General features: G+C 34.5%; 2 pseudogenes; both read right to left on the bottom strand.

Annotated features, from left to right (window-relative positions):
* Positions 1 to 9,113: 9,113 nt before the first annotated feature.
* On the bottom strand, positions 9,114 to 10,163 carry LOC149551280 (uncharacterized; annotated as a pseudogene).
* Positions 10,164 to 16,945: 6,782 nt separating this feature from the next.
* Positions 16,946 to 19,022, bottom strand: LOC149551279 (uncharacterized; annotated as a pseudogene).
* Positions 19,023 to 23,731: the final 4,709 nt, after the last annotated feature.

The following is a 23,731-nucleotide window of genomic DNA, read 5'->3' as shown; positions in this document are numbered from 1 at the left end:
TTCTCTTCTTTGGTTGAATACAAGGAAGCCATGAGAAAGCCCTGAAACTAACCTTCCCATCCCAATTACTCCACAAAATTTGACACAAAAGGGGATACCAAGATAACATGTAATTTTCCCATGTTTAATAATATTCCACTGACTAGGAATCCAAGGAGGCACATGATCAGGTTGGATCATCAAAAAAATTATTTAATAATGAGCAAGTTGAGAGAGTGACACAGAATAATATAAATCCAACACCTCTATCACATGCTCAACTTCAGATTTAGAATTTTGAATAAACAAGTTGTCATTAGAAAAGTGTGAATTAAATACCATTAAATTATTAGGAATAGAAATTCCCTTAATAAGACATAAAAAAGGTAGCCAAGCATGTCGACAACTAAAACATACAAAAAAAAGAGATAATGGGCAACCTTGCCTTATTGAACCTTGTAAGGAAAATGGATCAGATAATAATTTATTTCAACCCTTAATTGATCATTTGCATATCTAAATAATATCTAAACATGCCTACAAATTTTCAGGCCAAGCCCCAACCATTGTAACATCCTTATAATTAAACCTTGTCACATTCTGTCATACACTTTATCAAAGTCTAACTTAACCAACTAAGCATTTTGTCTTGGTTGTTGGGCCAATTCACATGTCTCTCATGCTAAAATAAGATTATCCAATATAAATATGCCACTAAGGAACCCAATTTTCTCCAATCTAACTACCATCTTGGTCAATGGTTTAATCCTATTAGCTAAAGCTTTTGCAATAATTTTATAAGAAGTTTTTAACAATGCAATAGGATGTCATCTAAATATGTAGTCTATATTTTTTCCTTTAGGTAGAATCTTAATAAAACCTATATTAATCTTTGGGCCCAAGGATCCTTCATTAATATCTTCAAGGTATACATAATAGAGATCTTCCTTAATATGTTGTCATAAAGTCTGATAGGATTCAATTTATAACCCATTAATTCCAAAACTCTTGTTATGGGCCATTGAAAAATAACATGTTCTAAATCCTCAATAGAAGGGTCTCATTCAATATAATGACCATAATCAGGAGCCACCATCCTTGGGATGGTATCTATGAAGATATCTTCTATGAACAAATGCACATCCTACCAATGTTTTCCTTCCCTGAAGAGTTTCTTATAGAAACCCAAAAATAGTTTTGGATATCATCTAGATGAGAATTAACCTGGCCTTCCACATAGGATATTGGTCCAATGAATTCCTTTTCATGTTTATAATTTAAATACTGAAAGAAGAATTCAGAGCCTTTATTTCCTTCTTGAAACTAGTGCAATCTAGTTATGATTTTGGCTCCTTTCCCCCTATAGTGACCAAGATTATGAAGTTGAGTTTCAGTGGAAGCTATGGATGATTGAATAGCTATATTCTCTCTATTAGAATTCATAAGTTTTTGTTGGAATTCAAATTTCCCTTCAAAGACTTTTTATTTTTTTTCGTTGCCATGTTAAACCTCTACAACATGAGTGCTAAAATTCAACTCCATTTAGAAATAACTAAATGCCACCACACTCTATAATAATCCCCTTATTTTAGCTTCAAAAATGAATCCCACAACTCAACCAAAACATCAACACAAGAAGGAATCTTTAGATGGGAGATGTTACTTTAAATCACAGTTTTGGGTCAAACACCTTCAAATTCTTCTTCTTAATGATGCAAATAATAAGAAAGTGATCTAACATTGTAGTAGTATTATCTACATTAACCAAACCACAATTGGGACCTTGAACTACTTGCAAGTTAGGAGAAATGTAAAATCTATGCAATCTACTAAGTTTCCTTTCAACTCCTAACCTCCAATTAGTCCAAGTAAACTAGTTTTGTTGGTGACTTGAATTTTTTTAACTTTAACTGGATCTATAACCTAATAGTGTTGCGAAAAAATAATCATTTATCAAATTCTTCATTGTTAATTTTGATACAATTAGACCATCTTACTATGGTCTTAATAATGCTTGACCATGTTAAAATTGCCTCCAAAAATCCTATCAACCCAAGGTAAATGATTAGATAAATATTCCAAGAACTCTCATGTTTCTTTTATACAATTAGAATTTTAATCTCAACAAAAACCAATAGGTTGGCCATTGATAAAAGAAAGGACACACACAATTATGTGAGGGATCCTCCCCTATATCATTGCAAACATATTGATCCAAAAGAGGCCAGCCCCACAATTGTCCCCACAACCTTTACTATAAAATTTATGGAAGAAATATCCCTTCTCCACATGAACTTTTGGAAATTGTTTTTTAATTAAGTTGATAGGCTTATTATTGTGAGGCTTGCCACTAGAATGTTGTGATATTATAGCGATGTCAAACACTACTTATTCGAACATGGTCGTCTATGATCCATCGCACTAATATTTCATTTTTTAGTTTACAATGTTAGGGTAATTATTCATATATTTCATTTTCTAGTTTACAATGTCATAGGTAATCATTCATTCATATATTAAGGACAATTATCAGTTTGAATGTTTTTACATCAGCTAGCTAGAAAAAGCATTAGAAATAACATGTTTTGGGATCTAAAATAATCTAAAATGACCATGCACAACATCACGAAGGTTCATAGAATACCCCACCACTGCACCATTCACGTAATAAAGGTACTAATGCACATACTGGTCTTCATTCATTCCTCCCAAATCTCCTCCACAAATTTCCAACAATTAGGTAAGTTATATTCTTCATTGGAGCTTCATATGTATTTGTTCTTTCTTTAATATGGTATTAATTCTCTCTAAATAGAATGTCAACCTGATCTTCATGTTTGTCTAGACCTTTGTGTAGTTCATTAGCCCACATTGATAAGGATATCCATACCTATCAGATCTCCTTGACAGATTTGCTATGATTCAGTAAGTTCTATGTTCCATTAGGGCTTCTTCTCATTTTGTCTATGATAAAAATACCAAGTGCCTTATATGACTGAATTATCCACACTTTAATGTTTGCACTATCTATCATTTTAATTCCTTACTCAAAAGAATCACAACTTTTAAATCCAATCCTTAGTTATCACTTTTATATTACCATATTTCTAATATGATATTTGATATGAGTGCTTTCATATTGTATTTTATAATTGAGTTATAGTTATGCAGTTGTAGTTAGGGTTAAATTTTAATAAACAATCAATCTAGCCTCAAAGTTTCCTAAATTTCATCCTCTCCCTCACGTCTATTACTTTGAGTGTGATGTTCTTGCATAAACTCTCACAAAGGATTGTTCTAAATTTAAATGGCTCCCTCATTAAATAGCCCACTACATTGTCTTTATATTCCATCTCAATCTTCATCTAAAAAGTTGATCTAATTAGGGTTTTCCACTGCATTTGATTCAGCAAAATCTCTAAGCCTTTTAGTATGAGGAGTTTGAAGGGCACAAAATAAGCGCAGTGCTTCTGGTTGTGTTATTTGTGTTAACCATCCATGCCTTTGCTTGATATAATACTTCAAATCCTCCCATATCTAAAAAATTCCAATAACAATCCTATTTGCAATTCATGAGAAGGGAGAGGAAAGGCTATAAATTATGTTTATCTTTTGTTCCATGATTAAGATTCTAGACACTTGATGTTTGATCTTATTTTCATGCGTATATATACTTGTTTATCTTGTTTTCTTACATATAGATGCATTATTTATACGAGCCTTCCTTTCATATAGGTATCTTGGATTAGAAGGGTACTGTACAAGATTTAGAATAATAATGTCTACTTTATTTATTTAATTTCTATATAAAAGATTTTGAGAAATATCTTAACTATTATTTTATTAGAAACTATGATCTTATTTTGCTAATTTGCATCAAACCCATCAGTATGCTTTGTAAATCATTTTCCATTCTAGGATCATGAGCATTTCAGGGAAAATATCTTTGCACAAATGTAATTTTGTGGTAAATTGCACTAACTAATACTTTTCACGTAGTCAGACTGCTATATTTGTAGCGGTTACTTCAACAAAGATTAATAATATTTTCACTTCTATGCGTTAGAACTGATTTGTAGCTCTCTTACTATTATAGGTCATAAATTAGGAAGAGGTAATTTGCTCAAAAAATTATCTCTCAAAAGTGCTTTCTGTACCTTTGGTTTTATTACTTTCTCCTATTATATCCTTTATGAATATTGCAATTAAATAACGTAGGGAGAGTACAGTAGATTGTCTTATCTATTCATCTGGTGATTCTCCTATGTACGCTAAAGAATATAATCCTCTGCATTGTGTATTGATTTGGCTAAACTGTATGCTAAGTGGTTTGATCTCCACAAAATTGTTTTGTTCAATACCCAATATTCTCTGCAGTTAACACTTGTATAAATTTTTTATCAATGTCTGGCTTAATATTCTCTATAGTTAACGCTTCTGGAGTTTATTTTTAGTCAGTGTCTATATTTAGCTTATTCTATTGGTCCGAGGATAATACTAGAAGATGAATATGTGCAGTTAAATGATTCAATGCTTATAAAAATTAATAGATTTAAAAATTCTAATTAAAACATTTAAGTTATGTTTATTCAGTTGGATTTTTTGATTAAAAAAGACTCAATTTTTTTAAACACCGTGCTTGGCTACTTTTTTTAAAGCCTTTTTTAACTTTCCTTTTAAATTTTATTTATTAAAAATATTAAAAGATTTCTTTTTTAAAAAGAAAAGCCAAAAATACTACACTCTTCAATGTATTTTGACTTCAAGAAAGTTTCAAAGATTTTGTTTCAGCATAAAAATATATTCTTACTTCTTTAGGAAAAGATTAATTTATATTATAAAATATGATTGGACATTTACATCATGTTTGGTGAAATAACCAATTTTTATTCACATTTCCTCTTAGTTTAATTTTTTTATACATAGAATATTAAGATTTAGACTTATGTTTCACTCCAACTTATGTTTCATTCCATCACAGTATAATTAGATTTAGGGTTTCCCGTATGATGAGTGCAAGACTTGTAAATGATATTAGGGTTAGGTTTAAAATTATTGTCCAATTAGGGATAGAATTGTTCTTATGATTCAACATTAGTGTTTAATAATGTGTTTTAATTAGACTATATTTTTATTAGAAATAGTGATAATCGAGCAATTCATGAGACTGTTATTAGAATTGATATTCACTATGGATTTCTTTGTTAGGAAAAAATATGGCACTCAATCAGAATGCTAATGATGTGGTCACCATTTTGGGATCCACATCTAACAATCTATCTGCATTCTTCAACCCTATCACATCACCACAACGCTCAACTGGCTCTACACCAGTTGAATCTCCTTTATTTATCAAAACAAGTATGGAGGATCTTAGCACCAAAGTCATAGAAACTTGTAAAAACATCATAGAGAAATTAAGAAAGGAGAGTGAGAATTTTGAACACATGGAAGAACATGAGTTATTACTATTCTAGGATGCAAAGGACATATGTCACCTGACCACCACTGTAATGAATCTATTTTATGGTAGCGCTATAAAAGCATACTATGCAAAACTCTATGGAGTAGATGAGCTAGACTATCTAAGAAGATTATTCCTCGTCTACTTGAATAAAGTATGGAAGCCATAATCATTGCATACATGTTCCTCCCAGTGTTACTCCAAGTGTTAACTTTACTATTTTTTGAATGTGTCTATAGTTTTACTCCACATTGTACATGCATCATGTTAATCACATGATCTTATATACAAGTTTGCACTTTTGCTATGATATAAACTTTCCCAACTATACATAGTGTCCCTATGTTGAATTGTTAATACAAAAGCTAATGTTAATCACATGATCTTATATACTTTCCACTTATTCTTCCTCAACTATATATAGTGTCTGTATGTTAAATTGTTATTATATTGGTCAAAATTTAGAATAGTCATGTTTTGATAATCTATTTACACACTATAAAACTCTTTATCCAATCTTAGATTGACTAAAGCTTTAAAAAATACTAAAAATATTAATTACATACAAACAACGTGGTCTAACATATTCATAACAATTCCAATGTATGTTGAAGACAACACTAATGTTCTTTAATGAGGAGAAGTTTTGTTATGCAGCTTGTTCTAGAATACTTAAAAACAACCTGTGTAAGAAGGGACTAGAAAAAGTCAATGATGGGAGTTGGTATTGCCCAAAATGTGAGCAAGCTATCACTAAATGCAACTATCGATACATAGCTTCTACATGACCATATAGGTGAAATGTGGGCTATTGCATTTGATGAGGTTGCAATACAATTGATGGGAATGTTAGCAGAGGTATTTTATAACCTTCAATTTGATGATAGCACTGAAAAGAGTACGAAATAATATATCAGAGATGTTCAACATAAGAAATATGTGCTTGCAGTAACATTCACATGTGAAATATATGATGATGAGGAGAGCACAAAGGTAACTATTACAAAGCTCTCCCCAATAGATTTCACGTTAGAGAGCAAAACATTGATTGAAAAGATTAAAGATATGTGCACCACTCGACTACCCAACCAAGCAAGCCAATAGATCACAGTAACTCGAAGAAAAAGAAAAAAAGAGAGAGGACATAGTCCAAAATACAAAAGTGTATACAATGTTTCCATATATTTATTAATCAAATGAATATAAATAGAGTATTTTCTATAGATACATATACTGTATTATGTATAGAGAATGGGAAATGTACATAGTCATGGTTGGAAATTAATATAAGAAAAATGTCCTTAAAAGACATTAAAACTCAAGTATATTGTTTGTACAATAGCCAATTATATGCTCATGTTGTTCTGTACAATGTATATTTTTATACTTATGCATTAGTTTGTTTTCTACTATGACTTAATAAACATTCAACACATTATGTTATGTATAATTATATGCTAACTAATTCCATACAATAGCCAATTATATACTCACATTATTTTGTACAGTGTACTTTTTTAGATTTATGCATTAGTTTTTTTTCTACTATGACTTAATAAACATTAAACATGTAATGTTATGTATAATTAGATGTTAACCAACAAGATCGAAAGGCTTCTACAGATGGAAGATACTACTGCTGAAGAGAATGAATCAACATCAAATCAACCACCACTCACTATATGGAAAGCCGGTGAAAGGAATCAGGCTTATTATACTCAACACAATGAAGAGATATCAACATGTAGAAAACAAAAAAAAATTGCAATAACAACAAATCAATCTAGAATATGGAGATGAGTTGCCTTCATCAAAAAATGATCAAAAAAATTTAAAAATGGGAAAAGTTGTCGAGCAAGATGACACTCAAAGGTTATGACATTGTGAGCATAGTCATATTGACTATATTCATCATAGAGAGGAAGTGACTACAAGAAAGTGCACAAGATACCAAGAGGACCAACCAATAGAGCCTAAACATCAAACATTTGATGTTGTAGATTGAGTTGTATCATTCAGTAGTAACACTGCATTTACATTATCAATGAAAAAATTCTGGTGGCAATTAGATGCATGCTCAACATCGGGCATGTATCATATGCAAGGAATGATACCCAGGCATGCATGTACAGCTATCTAGTAATATTACATGTAAAAGTTGTTCTAATGAGAAGAACCTTAATATGTTTTCAACACTCAACAACATGGATCCAATTGAAGAACTTGTTGTACCCAGAAGATTAACCCAAGTGGAAAAATCATTTTCCCACAAAACATACAAACTATTACAAAGATACTACCACACAACCTAGAAGAGCTAGATATTTTAATAATATAGAGAGAACATACAGAAGGACACAGTTATGATTGTTATGTCAGACAAAGTCATGTTAGAGATGCACTACAATACAAAATCAAGCATGATCCATACTATCATGATGTCATTGTAAGCTCAAAAAATTTAGCCCAACTCCTTGAAGAGAATACAAATATCTAAGGTATGTTACACATAGTTAACATAGAAAATAAAATGATGAAAGGAAGCGATGAATTAGGCTCGAATGATATTGAGGATGATCTAATTTTAGTACAAACCTCTTCACTCATACCTAAGATGCCAAGCAAGCAACGAGAACTAGATACCATTAAAAGAAAGCTTGACCTACAAGACATTACAAAAAATATTATTGCTTGGTCTAACATAGATCCATCCCATATAAATGAATACAATATTGAAGGACTTCTAGATTTAGCATTTCCAATGCTATTCCCTAATGGAGCCACCTTGCCAATACAACCACAAATATGAAGAGTGTACATGCATGAATATGCGGTCCATTTAATAAAATACAAAGATTAGAGATTTGGAAGACATCCAAGGTTTCAATATCTAATTTATAATATGATGATGTGTGTTGGTTAACAGTTTGTCTTCTCGTTAGATTTATAATCCCTGACTCTTTCACGCCCAAGGTGAGAAAACAAGAGAATGTCACCAACAAATGGGTCAACGTATATGTACAATCACTGCCCTCTGAATTAATAGGTACAGCTCCCTGATTGTATAAAATATTCAATGAATTTGTTTTTTATCAATCACTAGATACATTGAGTAATGAAATTAACTGAATTACTTTGTTGGCACAAGCAATTCAAGCTGGATAAAATGAAGATAATCTATAACCCCCAGTAGAATGTCGATTATAGATCATCACATGAGTTTAAATATCTAACAAATTCTATCCTATTTTATATGAAATGGAGATTGTAATTGGCGAATAGGAGCAATCCTATATAATGAAAGGCAAATAGAATTACCGTTACTGTAATTTGCTTGACAAGAAATAGAATTCAGGAAGACATCACAGTATCCAAAATATAAGTATGCTTTCTATTCAAAAAAATTGCAACTAAAATAATACTGGAACAACAAACCAATAAGTAGGCTAAGTAAATGGAATTACTTTGCTACCTTCCCATTCGCCCTCCCCCCACCATTCCTTTTCATAGCAGCATATATAGATCTTTCAATACATCAAGCTCATAAGGGCTCTTAACTTTTCCTCTTCTTTGAATACAAAAAGACAAAATATAGAGAAAAAGACTTTTCAAATTTGGGAACTCAAACAATCACTATTTGAATTCGGTTTTCTAACCATTTTAGATAAAACTATTCTGACTTGAATACTGTTGACATTCCTGATGGTGATTTGAGTTCATTAAGTAAAACCTCTGGATTGTATAGATACAAAGGACATAGCTTGTGTGTACCAGCTAGTACAACAAATGGAACAACATGTTTGTGTGCTGCTAGTGCAACCATATGTAGTCTTGCTCGTGCAATCACTCCACCATTGGCCAGGACCGTATGAGCACCTACTATAACCATATTCACACGTGATATCATAGCAAAGACTGCTGAATTTGTAATTACAGTTGTTTGTAAATCTTTTGCAACTAGTTCTTTAGCAAGAGCATGCCCTTGATATCTTGGAGCACCTTCTGCAACAAATACTTGAAAAGATCTCTTTTTCTTGGCCTCACAAAGGAACTTCATCACAGCCTTTGAGTGTGCTAGAGTTAATATCACCTCATTCTGATGAATATGTTCCAATGCTTGCTCTGCAATCTGAGAGTAACAGTTATCAATTTCTTCAATTAATTCATTGACGGCCTTAATTACACCATGTTTTAGTTTCTAGCTTTTTGAGTTTTTGTCAATAAATTTGCTTTTTCCTTTAGAGTCACCTCCGGAAGAACCTGTAGAAGAAGCAACTTGTGGTCCAGGAATAGATTCAAGAAGATTATGTAGGGAAGGAGCTTATAATGTATTCCTATTTTCTGCAGCCAGAGCAGCAGCATATAGCTGTGATGGGTTTTCATGTTGAGTGTCATCTTCATCATCACTGTCAACAGAAATGTCTAAGCCCTTAACATCTGTTGTTGCCAAAGCCACATCCTCATCACGAATAAGATGTAATACACGTCTCGCGATGTTCCCAATAGCTAGCTCGACGGGATTAGCACCAATGAGTTGCACGCCCACTGATCTTACTGCTTGAATAAGGGATGCAGCCTAATTAGAATGTGGTATGTGTTGTTGACAAATAACTGACCTAAGTAGAACTGCAGTTTCTCTAGCACTAACCTGTGAACCTTCAACCTGTCGTTGCTTAAGTTTGACCACAAAGTCATTAACTGCTGACTATAGATTTGACATCTTTCAGTTCCTTATCTTAACTTGATGTGATCCTTGTGGATTTGATACATCACCTTTAGCTAACATTTGTAGCTCCTCACTCTATGTCTCAAGACCAAACAATAAATGAAACATCAAGTAGCCCCAAGCACAAAAAGAGCATTTGAAAATCGATGTGGTGTATGATATGTAACCTGTCAAGTTGGAAAATATTTGTGCTGATAATTGAATATTCCTTCATTTTCATCCACAACTAAGCTTTCATGAAAGTGTAATTCCACCTTAGTTGGAAGAAAGGGTAACTGGAAAAGAATCAGATCCGCAACCAAGATCAAGAACAATAACTGTAAATTCCATCCCTTCTTCAAGAAATATTTCAATTACAACTCTTATATCTATACTCTCTATTCTAAGGGCATCATCAACACCTAAGGCAGCATTAATACCAATGCTTGAACTTGGACAAATTGGCTTTATCACAACCTTGCCACAGCGAATGTCTAAATGTAAGGACTGCCCCTTTCTAGATAGCAGATTTTCTGGAAGTGCCCCCTCGTGAGACATTGGAAGGACTAGAAGGTTAATGCCTCCAAGAATGTTCAGAAGATGATGAACTAGAAGTTGGTGATGCATGTCTCCAAGAAGAGCTTTGTGATACCACTTCCTCTGTTGTGCCAAAGATAGGTGAACTTTTGAATACCAAGGACATGGAAAACTCCATGACCTTATCAATTTTGCTCAGAAACAATAGTGCATCAATCATCTTGAGAAAGACTCTCATCAACTCCCTTGTACATGTCTAGAGAACATTTCACAACTCTCATCTGCAAAAGATCATCAATAAGAGCACAATATCCTTGTCGGGTTGGGATCTACAACCTACCCAATATGAACAGACCTTTAGAACAACCCAACCGGCTTAGAGAAGAAAAGGCAATGATAGGGAAACCTGACAAGGACAGCCTACCTAAAGAAGACTTAGACCTAGACTCTTTTGATTTACTTGACATGACCATTAACACAACTCATAACATAGAAAAGCTGAAACTTGGGCAACAGCTGGCTCCATCTGGGGATTTAAGTATGATAATGCTTGAAAGGGCTCAGATCATCTCTGGTTTCGCACATGGGTCAACAACTTGATGAAAATAAAAACTAACCTAATAGGGAAAACAGAAACAAGAACAAAACACATTAACTAAGAACAGGAAAAAGGAAAACCTACCTAACTAACAACTATGCAGGGGTTACCTGCTTCCCATTATTGCATTTGGTACAATTTTAGGTCCTGCCCATTATAAGAGTATGGCAGCCGCTCACCTGAAGGATAAGCCAATTTGAATGAATTATTCTGATTTGCCTGTACAATTTGAAATGGGCCTTTCCACAATGATTGAAATTTTGAATGCATTCCCCTAGGCTCCTGTCTTTTATCCCACAATAATACCATATCACCTTCCATTAACTTTCTCAGCCTTGCCCTTTTATCAAGCAACTTTTTGACTCTGCTTTGGTGTTCTGTAATTCTATCTACCATATCTACTCTTTCTTCCTGTAGCTTTGTCAGATACAAAATTCTCCTTTCTAATCCTTCCTTGAACGCACCATCTTCAATCGTAGTCTTCAATTTACAGGTAGCTAACTCAAGTGGTAATGGTAAGACAACTTCAACACCATAAACTAATTCAAAAGGTGAAATCCCAATAGCTCTTTTCGGAGTAGTCCTATCAGCTCACAATGCATCATACAGTTTCTTGTGCCAATTCCTTTGATTATTTGAGACCAACTTCTTCAAGATGTTAATTAAATTCTTATTACTGGACTCTGCTTGTCCATTGCCTTGAGGGAAGTAATCTGATGAATGACCAACCTGTATTCAATTATCATAACAGAAAGCAATGATTTTTGCAGAAGTAAAGTAAGATGCATTATCCATTACCAGTTTTGCAGGAACTTCGAATCTAACCAATATTTGTTCTTTGATGAATTCACAAACCACTATAGAAGTAGTCTTTTTCATTGCCTTTGCTTCTACCCATTTACTAAAATAATCTGTGGCTGTTAGGATATAGGTATGTCCTTGACTTGAAGGAGGATTTATAGGTCCTATAAAATCTAAACCCCATTGCTGAAAAGGAGCATCTATTATCACTGGTCTTAAAGGTAAAGCGGCCAATTGTGGCTTTCCTGTAAACAACTTACATTTCTCACAATTTGCAACCCATTTATACGCATCTTTAAACATACCCGGCCAGTAATAGCATTGTCTGAGAATCTTAAATGCAGTCACAGTAGAAGAGAAATGTCCCCCACAAGTTTCATCATGAAAAGTCTTCAATAATCTTACCTGCTGTTCTTTATCCACACACCTTAAGAAAGTGCCATCTATTGCTTTCTTGTCCAAAACATCATCAAATATTACGTACTTCAAAGCTTTATTTTTTAGATCTCTCTTTTGTTTTGCTGTTAAACCATCAGGACACTCACCATATGTCAGATAATAAGCAATGTTGGAAAACCAAGGATCTTGTAAACTCACCATAAGCACTTTATGATCTTATTCAATGTGTTGATCCTCTGCCACTTTGCAAAGTGCATTTCCTCTTACTAACTTCGTTGGTTTTATGTCTATATCAAACTCCTGTACTTTAGCAATCCATGTTCCTCTATGATTACAACCCACTTCTTGCTGAGTCAAGATACTTTTTACTGCAACATCAGGCACATGAATAACTGAATGAGAATGCAAAATGTAAAATCTAAAATTTTTCAACACCTTTACAACTGCATATGCATGCTTTTCCATGTGAGAGTATTTCAATTCCTGATTTTTCAAAGGCACGCTCATGAAAGCAATGGGAGCTTGTATGCCTTCCTTATTTTCCTGCATTAGTATGACTGAAACAGTATGTTCTGAAGCATAACAATATATAATGAATTCTTTATTGTAATTAGGATGAACTAAAACAGGCGCATTTGTAATAGCCTCTTTTATATTTTCAAAAGATTTTTTACCAACTTCAGTCCATTTGAAAGTTTGATTTCCTTTCATCATATCAACTATACTTTTTACAATCTCAGAAAAATCAGGCACAAACCTCCTTAGAAAATTCACCTGGCCAAAGAAGGATTTAACTCCTATTTTACTCAAAGGTAAACTTAACTGTTGAATAGCTTTAACTCTATCTGGATCAATTTTCACTCCTTAAGAAACAATATGGCCCAAAAGTTTACCTTCAATAACGCAGAATACTGATTTCTTTGGATTCAATGAAGTACCATGATCTCTGCACCGTTGCAACACTTTTGCCAGATCTGTAATGTGGTCTTTCCTTTTTTTAGAAAACACAGTCAAGTCATCAAGATATATCACAATAATCTTATTCCTCAAATCACCAAAAGATAGATTCATGGCCCTCTGAAAAGTTGCAACTGCATTTATTAAACCAAAAGGCATTTTGTTATATGCGAAGGTGCTCCAAGGTGTAGTGAAAGTTGTCTTGTATTGATCTTCCTCCTCTACTTGTATCTGATTATATCCTGAAAATCCATCAAGCATGGACAACATTTCTGATCCTGCAACCGCCTGCAATAAATGGTCCATGTTAGGTAAGGCATAGTTGTCCTTGAGGGATGACTGATTTAAATTTCTGAAGTCTACACAAATTCTTATCTCTCCATTTTTCTTCCTTACAGGCACAATATTTTCCACCCAAGTAGAGTGATGAATAGGGTAAATAATCCTGGCTCTCAGCATCTTGCCAATTTCTTTGAAAATTGCGCCTTCTATCAAAGGATTATAGTTCCTCTATTTTTGCCTGACAGGTGTTGCTCTAGGTTTAAGGGGAATTGTGTGTTTGAATTTTCCATTCATAAAAATTTTCAGATCTTCATAACTCCAAGAAAATACATCTTGAAAATTAATCAACAATTCTTTGACTTTTATTCTCTCTTCTGGAGTACAACACTTTCCTACGTTTATCATCTTTGGGCTATCTTCTGTCCCTATATTAATTCCATCAAATTCCCCACAAGTTTTCCCTTTTTTATTCCTTTCTTTCCTTATGTAAGCATCATGTTTATTGAAAAGTTTTTCCAATGAAACAAAGTGGGAAGGAGTTCTGTTACCTTTTAATTGAACTGTGCCTGATTTAATTTTTCTTTCATTATCTGATGAATGTTCTTCTTGCTGATCACTTTCAAAACAAAGGTCTGCAAAAGGGCTTGTAGCTTCAATAAATTGTTGAATATGTTTATCATCATCAAACACTTGCCAAGATTCTTCATTATTAGGGACACTAGGTCTGAACAAAACCTCCATTCTATACACTTATCTTTGAAATCAGGATGAGGCAACAACAAAGATGCAGATACGACCAGAGAATCTGCTCTAGTATTTTGATCTCTAAGTACTGAAATTATTGAAAATTCTTCAAAACTCTCAATCTCATCCCATACCTTATTCCTATAGTTTCTCAATCTGTTATTTTTCACAGAATACTATTTTCTGATTTGTCTTACCACCAATTCAGCATCACCTTGTACTTTCAGCGATTTGACTCCTCTTTTCTTAGCCGCTTCCATACCAAGAAGGAGTGCTTCATATTCTACAGTATTGTTAGTGTTCTTGAAATCTAACTTATAAGACAAGCATGTAATTTCTCCATTAGGAGCAATCAATACTACTCCTGCACCAGAACCAACTTTAGCACAGCTACCATCAAATTCCAATGTCCATATTTGTTTATCATCAAAATTAGTCTGATCTTTTTCTTCCTGAACATTAGAATCATCAAAGAAAAGCATGTAATTACCAAATTGCATTTCCTGATAAATTATTTGGGACCTAGGATCATCTGACTTGAGCACAGTAAACTTGGCTTTTTCTTCCGGCTCTAACTTCACTTTCTTATCCCCTACCTGAATAGTTGCAACAGACCAGTCTAATTTAATTTCTCCTCCTATGTCTTTACAAAAGCTTCTACTGAGAAGCATCCCATAGCTGGCAGGGATATCAGCCACAAGTATGGTGAGTTTTAATCTTTTGGAAGGATAGGCTGCAAGGGCAACTTGGGCATCTTTTTTTTGGCCGACTAGGGGCACTTGTTTTGCATCCATTGAATAGCATATACCAAAAGCTTTAGTCAAGGCAATCCCAAGGCTTTAGCTACTGATGCAGGCATGAAATTATCAGAGGCCCCTAAATCTATAATACAATTACTCAATCTATTGCCATTAATAAAAAGAGATAAATAGAATGGTCCCGATTTTAAATTTGAACCAGTAGCTAAAACAGCGGACTCTTCTTCCTGAAACAACTTAGAAATTGAAACACCTTCTTCATTTAAGGATTTACCATTGACATTAGCATTGACAAAATCATCAACCTTACTCGTACAATGTTCCACTAATCTTTGAAGTTGATCAGGATTTGATTTCAAATAATCAATGGGAGAAATCTGAATTTTACTTTCTTCACAAAATTGTACAATGTCAAAAGAATCAGATGACTTACCTCTGTGATCTTTGTGTGAAGAAGTAGCTGATATATTATTATCTTTACCAATTTTACTAGAAGATGCCTGATTCTTATTAGGTACAACATTGGATATTTGATTTTTCTTCTTCTGATTTCTGGTCATCACAGTGAGCTGTGGTCCATCCAATGTAGCAAAAAAATCACCTCCATTTTCTGAATCCGACTCATACTCACAAAATAGATTTACGGATTTGCCATGTAGAGCATGGTCATCATCACTTTCTAGATATTCTATTCTCTGTTCTTTCTCTTCTTCCATTTGTCTATACCTGATCATATATGCGCATGTGTCTCCATCATGATCAACTCTAAGATGAAAAGCACACATCACATGTTTTTTAGGAGGAGCCTCAATAGCCAACCTCTGTTGTGGAGCAGGAATTTGTAAATTCTTATTCCCACCTTGATAAGGCTAATGAAAAGAATGAGCAGGCTTAGTGACCTGTTTCTTTAATGCAATTAGTTCATTTGATAACTTCTGTAACATTGTTTCAATGCTGTTTGAAGTTCCATTTGTGCTATTAGAAAACCCAATATGAAGGTCTTTCTTCCATCTCCCAGAGGCTATCATATCATCCTCCATCTCTATAGCTAATGTTTGAGCCGTTTGCAAATCAGCTACATTAGCTCTTCTTATTTGGTAGCCAAGTTCAGGAGGCATAGAAATGATGTAGAAAGTCTTCTGATTATCCACTGTAGGTGTACTGGCAGTTGGAATTCTTTTTATCAATTTATTAAATTTGGCATTAAAATCCCTCATAGATACAGACGGTTCTTTCTTTATTTGAGCTATCTGTAATAACAAGACTTGAGCATCTTCAGTACTTTTATACTTGTCTTCAAATCTTTGTTTCATGTCATTCCAATTTGTTATACATCCTGCAGGCAAATCCTGAAACCAATCTGTAGCATCATCTACAAGAGTATCTACGGACATTCTCACCGCAGTGTCTTCATACTGAGGATTAACTACACTACAAGCCTTATGAAAAGCACTTAGATGTTGCTCTGCTGAAATTGTATCGTCACCATTGAATTTTGGAAAATTCTTCCTTGAAGCTCTTGGTAAATCATGATTATCTGCAAGGTTCAATGGTCCTATTGAATTTCCCCATGGGACTGCCATGTTTATTATTGCTAAGTTTTGTACATGTGTCTGAATGGAAACTGATAGGGGAAGAGCAATACCGTGTAACAACAGTGAATTACAAGTGGTTGAAATGGAAATTCTACCTATTGGAGGAGAGGAAGATTTGCTTCTTCTTCATCTGAAAGAGGCTTGCACAAGCAACTGAAATTCTTCAGGATTCTTGACTTCAAACCCCTTTGTTCTCGTTATTCCTTTTATGAATCTATCATCCAAGATAGATAAATTTACCGTCTTAAGTTCTTCGTACACTGGGTCAACTTTTCCCTTCTGTTTCGCACTCCTGGTAAATTTGGAATCCAAGGTATTTATAATTCTGAGAAAAACTTCTAATACTCTTTATTTTAAAAATATTTTCAAGTTCTCCCCAGCGGAGTCGCCAAAAACTGTTGGTTAACAGTTTGTCTTCTCGTTAGATTTATAATCCCTGACTCTTTCACGCCCAAGGTGAGAAAACAAGAGAATGTCACCAACAAATGGGTCAGCGTATATGTACAATCACTGCCCTCTGAATTAACAAGTACAGCTTCCTGATTGTATTAAATATTCAATGAATTTGTTTTTTATCAATCACCAGATACATTGAGTAATGAAATTAACTGAATTACTTTGTCGGCACAAGCAATTTAGGCTGGATAAAATGAAGATAATCTATAACCCCTAGTAGAATGTCGATTATAGATCATCACATGAGTTTAAATATCTAACTAATTCTATCCTATTTTATATGAAATGCAGATTCTAATTGGCGAATAGGAGCAATCCTATATAATGAAAGGCAAATAGAATTACTGTTGCTGTAATTTGCTTGACAAGAAATAGAATTCAGGAAGACATCACAGTATCCAAAATATAAGTATGCTTTCTATTCAAAAAAATTGCAACTAAAATAATACTGGAACAACAAACCAATAAGTAGGCTAAGTAAATGGAATTACTTTGCTACTTTCCCATTTGCCCTCCCCCCACCATTCCTTTTCATAGCAGTATATATAGATCTTTCAATACATCAAGCTCGTAAGGGCTCTTGACTTTTCCTCTTCTTTGAATACAAAAAGACAAAATATAGAGAAAAAGACTTTTCAAATTTGGGAACTCAAACAATCACTATTTGAATTCGGTTTTCTAACCATTTTAGATAAAACTATTCTGACTTGAATAGTGTTGACATTCCTGATGGTGATTTGAGGTCATTAAGTAAAACCTTTGGATTGTGTGGATATAAAGGACATAGCTTGTGTGTACCAGCTAGTACAACAAATGGAACAACATGTCTGTGTGCTGCTAGTGCAACCATATGCAGTCCTGCTGGTGCAATCACTCCACCATTGGCCAGGACCGCATGAGCACCTACTATAACCATATTCACACGTGATATCATAGCAAAGATTGCTGAATTTGTAATTACAGTTGTTTTTAAATCTTTTGCAACTAGTTCTTTAGCAAGAGCATGCCCTTGATATCTTGGAGCACCTTCTGCAACAAATACTTGAAAAGATCTCTTTTTCTTGGCCTCACAAAGGAACTTCATCACAGCCTTTGAGTGTGCTAGAGTTAATATCACCTCATTCTGATGAATATGTTCCAATGCTTGCTCTGCAATCTGAGAGTAACAGTTATCAATTTCTTCAATCAATTCATTGACGGCCTCAATTACACCATGTTTGAGTTTCCAGCTTTTCGAGTTTTTGTCAACAGATTTTCTTTTTCCTTCAGAGTCACCTCCGGAAGAACCTGTAGAAGAAGCAACTTGTGGTCCAGGAATAGATTCAAGAAGATTATGTAGGGAAGGAGCTTATAATGTACTCCTATTTGCCGCAGCCAGAGCAGCAGCAGATAGCTGTGATGGGTTTTCATGTTGAGTGTCATCTTCATCATCACTGTCAACAGAAATGTCTAAGCACTTAACATTTGTTGTTGCCAAAGCTACATCCTCATCACGAATAAGATGTAATACACGTCTCACGATGTTCCCAATAGCTAGCTCGACGGGATTAGCAACAATGAGTTGCATGCCCAGTGATCTTACTGCTTGAATAAGGGATGCAGCCTGATTAGAATGTGGTACGCATTGTTGACAAATAACTGACCTAAGTAGAACTGCAGTTTCTCTGGCACTAGCCTGTGAACCTTCAACCTGTCGTCACTTAAGTTTGACCACAAAGTCATTAACTATTGACTGTAGATTTGGCATCTTTCAGTTCCTTATCTTAACCTGATGTGATCCTTGTGGATTTGATACATCGCCTTTAGCTAACATTTGTAGCTCCTCACTGTATGTCTCAAGACCAAACAATACGTGCAACATCAGGTAGCCCCAAGCACAAAAAGAGCATTTGAAAATCGATGTGGTGTATGATATGTAACCCGTCAAGTTGGAAAATATTTGCGTTGATAATTGAATATTCCTTCATTTTCATCCACAACTGAGCTTTCATGAAAGTGTAATTCCACCTTAGTTGGAAGAAAGGGTAACTGGAAAAGAATCAGATCCGCAACCAAGATCAAGAACAATAACTGTAAATTCCATCCCTTCTTCAAGAAATATTTCAATTACAACTCTTATATCTATACTCTCTATTCTAAGGGCATCATCAACACCTAAGGCAACATTAATACCAATGCTTGATCCTGGACAAATTGGCTTTATCACAACCTTGCCACAGCGAATGTCTAAATGTAAGGACTGCCCCTTTCTAGATAGCAAATTTTCTAGAAGTGCCCCCTCGTGAGACATTGGAAGGACTAGAAGGCTGATGCCTCCAAGAATGTTCAGAAGATGATGAACTAGAAGTTGGTGATGCATGTCTCCAAGAAGAGCTTTGTGATACCACTTCCTCTGCTGTGCCAAAGATAGGTGAACTTTTGAATACCAAGGACATGGAAAACTCCATGACCTTATGAATTTTGCTCAGAAACAATAGTGCATCAATCATCTTGAGAAAGACTCTCATCAGCTCCCTTGTACATGTCTGGAGAACATTTCACAACTCTCATCTGCAAAAGATCATCAATAAGAGCACGATATCCTTGCCGGGTTGGGATCTACAACCTACCCAATATGAACAGACCTTTAGAACAACCCAACCGGCTTAGAGAAGAAAAGGCAATGATAGGGAAACCCGACAAGGACAGCCTACCTAAAGAAGACTTAGACCTAGACTCTTTTGATTTACTTGACATGACCATTAACACAACTCATAACATAGAAAACCTAAAACTCGGGCAACAATGCGCCATTGTAGCCAAAGCCTAGCAACATTGTTTTTCAAAAAGAATGTTGAAGAAAATATACCAACAACCATAGAAGATCTATGTACACATTTTAAGCAACTCCCAGATACACAATTAGTTGAAGAACTAATGCATTTTGGATCTACACTACGAGGTACGTAACCATATTGGAAAAAGAAAATGTTGTGCTAATCTAGCAGATATGATCAACCAACTCAGAACCCCTACCCTATTTGTCACATTAAGTGTTGTAGATATGAAGTGGCCATATTTACAACTACTATTAACAAACAATATGAGTTTGGACATGGAAACAAATAAACAACAATCAGACAATGTCATTAACAATCCACACATTGTCGCACTGTATCTCCATTAGCCATTCACAATATTTTGGAAGGAAGTAATTGAAAAGCTCCTTGGTGCAATAGATTGGTGGTATAGGACTGAATGGCAACGTCGAGGAACTGGGCATATACATGGACTCATTTGGCTACCAAATGCACCAAATATGGATACATTGGACAAGGAAAATAGTGTTGTGGTCGAGCATGCGAGAAAATTATTTGATACATGCATTACTACATGGAATCCCCGCAATGCACATCACTTCAATAATGTTGTATATTGTTCTCCCTTTGATGATCCTTACCTTTGAAATACAAGAGATATCTTTCTTTCACATCTTTCCCACGATTATGAAGAGTTGATTAACCGAGTTCAAAGACATGCAAAATGTATTGAATGTACCTCTCTACGTAGAAAGGAAACAACATAACATGCAGATATAAAGCCCCTTGGAAAGAGCAGGATATATCTATGCTATCATGTGACACAATAGGTAAAATACAACTTGCAAGAAATGATGATAGGTTAAATATACATAATCAAATGATGCTTTCAATTTGGAGGGTTAACATAGATGTCCAACCTCTTCTCTCATGAACACTTGTATTAAAATACATCACAAAAATATGCAACAAAGGCAAAAAACTTATCAGAGACATGTACTGAAATGCTAAAAATAATCACTACCTCACAAAAACCAGATAGTTCAACTATGACTGCATACTGTAAATTCTTGTCTGCTGTTATTATTGAATGTGATATAGGAGTGCAAGAAATATGTCACATGTTGCTAAAACTGCCACTTGTTGTCTACAGTTGAGATTTTGTATCTTTAAATGTTGGACGAAACATGCTACTTTGAATAATGAGAAGGCTAGGAGATACTCAAATCTAGTCCAACTATCTACATTCTTACATGCATCACCCTCCCAAACTTGAAATAGTAAATTTAATTGAAGCTGCAAGATCTTACTCATATGCTCCAAATCAAAAAGAATGTAAATGGAAAGCAAGAGAAAAGGCAACCATCATCAATGCTTATCCAAAATTTACAGAATTCCAAAGATCGAATCAAAACATTTTGAGACATTTTGTTCGAGTGAGTTACCCTTATATAAACATTTTTGTGATATAGAAACTGACATTGGACTCACAAAAGAACAGAGAATTAACAATTGGCATCAAATGCAAACTATGGGCTATCATGTGTGGTATGTTAGCTACAACACAAAGGAGGATAACAATTCAAAAGAAAATGGTGAAGATGATGGAGAAAATACAATTAATCAAGATAATGATGACATACTAGATGCATGTGAGTGGGAAATCCTCTCGGAAATGGGGTCATTATGTACTCCAGTATTAGACAAGCTAGATATGCTTGGAAGGCATGAATTTGATATGAGCAACATCTGGAGCTATATTGATGTTCCACCACATTTGCATGCAAATGTTGCAAATTCATATATGACAACAAAGCTAGTGGACATATCAACACCATGCCTAAGTATATCAATCCTCACCATGGCACATTATCTTTTGAGTAAAAGTTAGCACTTCGAATAATCATGGAGCATGACCAATATCAATCAAATAAACCACTACACATGATTGTACAAGGAACAACAGGAATAGGAAAGTCTTATTTAATTGCATCCATAAAAGAAGCCTTCAATAATAAAGAGCATCAACAAAAGGGGCAATTATTACTACTATCTCCTACAAGCATTGTTGCATTCAACATACGTGCAACAACAATCCATTCAAAGCTTAGGATTCCCATCAAAGACATGCAACCATTACAGGGCCAAGCATTAATAGCACTCAAAGAAGAATTAAAATATATCAAGTACATTATTATTGATGAGATGAGTTTTGTAAGTCCAAAGCTCCTACTTATAATTGATACACGACTATGAGAGGCCTCTCTTGATCAACATGTATACTTTGGTGGATTATCTATTAACTTGTTTGGTGATCTTGCACAATTGCCCCCTATTATGGATAAGCCAATTTATACATCATATTCAAGTGTTAAGTTACTTTTGGAGCAATTTACTACGGTTGTTACATTGCAAACTGTTTTCCAACAACAAGGTGAAAGTAACACACAAGCAAAATTCTGCCAGCTACTGCACAATACACAAGATGCAAACCCTACACAACATGATTGGAGCTTCTAATGAGTTGTATAGAAAGTCACTTAAATACATATAAAAACAAAGATTTTGATAAGTCTATACATCTATTTGCTACAAATGACGTGGTAAAAGTACACAATAAAAAGATGATGAAATCATTGAATCGCCCTATCTCAATCAGCACAGTAACAAATTGTGGAAGCAAAGATAGAAGCGAGGTGTACGAAGAGCAATTACAGAAGCACGTGCTACTCTATATAGGACAAAGTGTTATCCTCACAACAAACTTTTGGATAGAAGTGGGACTTGTTAATGGAGTGATTGGTGAAATTATTAGTAACATCTACAAACCAAGAACTAAGCCACCAGATGTACCCATGTATGTTGTTATACGTTTTGAAGATTACAATGGACCACTATGGAACCAAGAGGACCCCAGATGTGTGCCAATAATACCTATGACATTAGGCAACTGACGACAACTACCCCTCACTATGTCATGGGCTATCACAATACACAAATCCCAAGGACTCACACTACAAAAGGCAATAGTTGATATAGGAGCAATTGAGAGATAAGGACTCACCTTTACAGCTATATCCAGAGTGAAATCAATATATGGGCTTCGCATTCAACCTGCTTTCACTTTTAAAAGATACACCAAAATGAAAAATAATCCATATACACTTATATGAAAAATAAAGGTGGTCATCTAGATGAATGACTCTTCAAACGAAATGTATGTATGTTGAACATGAAAAGAAATATTAAAACTTTGATAAATAAATCAACTTTCCAAACAATAAAATTCACCATTTTCATGAGTATAATATAAGACTATGGGGTAAACCCTTGCTGATAAACCTTTAAGATTAGCAGCCAAGAAATTCTTGAAACAAGAAAGTATTAATAATTAATTGTATTAGATATGTCATCTGACATGTCCTGAACACTAGGCCATTTTACCTTCTTTCTAAGCGAATCAGAAAGGATAAGATGATATGGATCATCCAGATTTTTAAAATGCCTGATAATCGTCTACCAGGATAATTTGAAAAGCCTCGAGATTCGATCTCGGGATGGCAGCCGATTCAACGTCAAAACTCTGTCATTCTGTCATTCGGATCTGGTAAATTTCGAGGATCAAAACCTACAATTTTCATACGATACGCGGGAATCA

Source organism: Cupressus sempervirens, chromosome 6 (assembly GCF_028749045.1).
Source record: "Cupressus sempervirens isolate cs-2001-9-10 chromosome 6, ASM2874904v1, whole genome shotgun sequence".
Taxonomy (NCBI): Eukaryota; Viridiplantae; Streptophyta; class Pinopsida; order Cupressales; family Cupressaceae; genus Cupressus; species Cupressus sempervirens.
Note: the sequence above shows the minus strand (reverse complement) of the source record. Positions and strands in the feature narration are given on the sequence as shown.